We start from the raw sequence: 1,748 nt of genomic DNA, 5'->3' as shown, positions 1-1,748 counted from the left end.
CCAGCAGATTTCTGCAGACATGGAGCTTCTACCACTTCTCTTTATGTGCTTCTGTTTCATGACTCTGTCCGGACTGACGTTTGGTGATCAATCCTTTAGGAAAATCGTTCAATAGACTGATCATAGGTGGAAGGGGAGTTATGGAACAATGGAGTGTCTGTGAACACGCAGCAGTGTGGGGCCTTAAGGCTGTTCGGGTGATGGTTTCGTGGGTGGATGCCTACACTGTCCGTGCCCGTCACTTTAGCTTTTAACACAGCTGTCCGCATTCTGTTTTGCGTCATGTGTATACTGAGTATTAAACGAGTAAACGAAACAAAGACCTGAAGTCAACATGTTTTTCACCATAATTAATATGTGATCTGCCATTAATGACGTAATGAAATAAAAATACAGAAAAATACAAGATGTTAAAAAAAATCAAATTATTAACAGACGCAAAATCTAAATATAACAAACTTACTAATAACCACATTTGTAAGTTACTAATTTGACTTTAGATCAGCAATAATCACCCTCACAGGGCCAATATCAAATCAGTATGGTACTCATAAGACATTTCTTGCCGGATACTCGATGGTCGGTTGCGTCGTGTGTCTGGCGACACTCTCAATGGAATAAATGGCCTGTATTTATATAGCGCTTTACTAGTCCCTAAGGACCCCAAAGCGCTTTACATATCCAGTCATCCACCCATTCACGCACACATTCACACACTGGTGATGGCAGCTACATTGTAGCCACAGCCACCCTGGGGCGCACTGACAGAGGCGAGGCTGCCGGACACTGGAGGACTTTGAACGACATCTACCAATTCGGAACCACGATAACAGAGTTCAGGCTGATTGGAGCCGGCTTATCGAAGAACAAGAAGTGGCTACAGCTGTTCAAAATCCCACAAGGCTGGCCGACATGATAGACGATGGGCAGGGCTGTGAGTACTCAGACTGTGTTTCTTTGAACGCTATATGGATAAGATCTTGGAGAAGAACAATGGGATTTGAGAGACTTGGTGACCAGTGACGGACATTAGACCAGCTGTAAAAATTGGAAGCAGTTTGTTCGCACTAACCAAAACAACTACCATCTTCATCTCAAGCGGCCCCCTGGTGCCAGCTGGATGCTCAAGGCAAAAGCTAACAGGAATAACAAATTCTCCCTTAGATAACAAGACTGTTTATTGTGACTCCTCGACCTCCTTCAAGGCCACCCGTGTCAACCGATGATTGCTGACTTTTGCCTAAGGGACACTTTCTCTCAGCTGAACATGGAACACACACACACTCACACATACGCATGTGCATGGACACAGACCTGCACTCGAACTACTACTACTGTGTGACTGTCACTGAAAAAACAGTGACAGATTAAACCGGAAGTGTAGGCTTACTGCTTTTAGAGAACAGAAACTCAGAACTCGATCAGTGCCTTAAGAGGAGTGGCTCTGAGTCTGTTATATTAGAGAGATACTATTTTTGAACCTCAGCAGATTTCTGCAGATATGGAGTTTCTACCACTTCTCTTTATGTGCTTCTGTTTCATGACTTTGTCCTGACTGACGTTTGGTGAGCAATCCAGTAACAAGTAATGCGTTACTGTAATCTGATTACTTTTTTCAAGTAACGTGTAAAGTAAGGCATTACTATTGCTAAAACGGTAATTAGATTACCGTTACTTTCCCGTAGGAACACTGCATTACTGCGTTACTAAAACCGTGATTTTTTGCGAGAATGTCTCACGACAGTGAC

At 43.3% G+C, this 1,748-nt stretch overlaps 1 protein-coding gene across 1 annotated transcript in view; it reads left to right on the top strand.

The window, feature by feature from the left end:
* LOC102208137 (butyrophilin subfamily 1 member A1-like) overlaps window positions 1-1,748 on the top strand; it is an 11,607-nt gene that overhangs the window by 3,623 nt on the left and 6,236 nt on the right. The gene's annotated exons all lie outside the window — the stretch shown is intronic.

The sequence above is a fragment of the Pundamilia nyererei genome, unplaced genomic scaffold (genome assembly GCF_000239375.1).
Source record: "Pundamilia nyererei isolate P.nyererei 1_Seehausen unplaced genomic scaffold, PunNye1.0 scaffold00385, whole genome shotgun sequence".
Lineage (NCBI taxonomy): Eukaryota > Metazoa > Chordata > Actinopteri > Cichliformes > Cichlidae > Pundamilia > Pundamilia nyererei.
The sequence above is the reverse complement of the archived record's forward strand: the minus strand, read 5'-3'. Positions and strand labels throughout refer to the sequence as shown.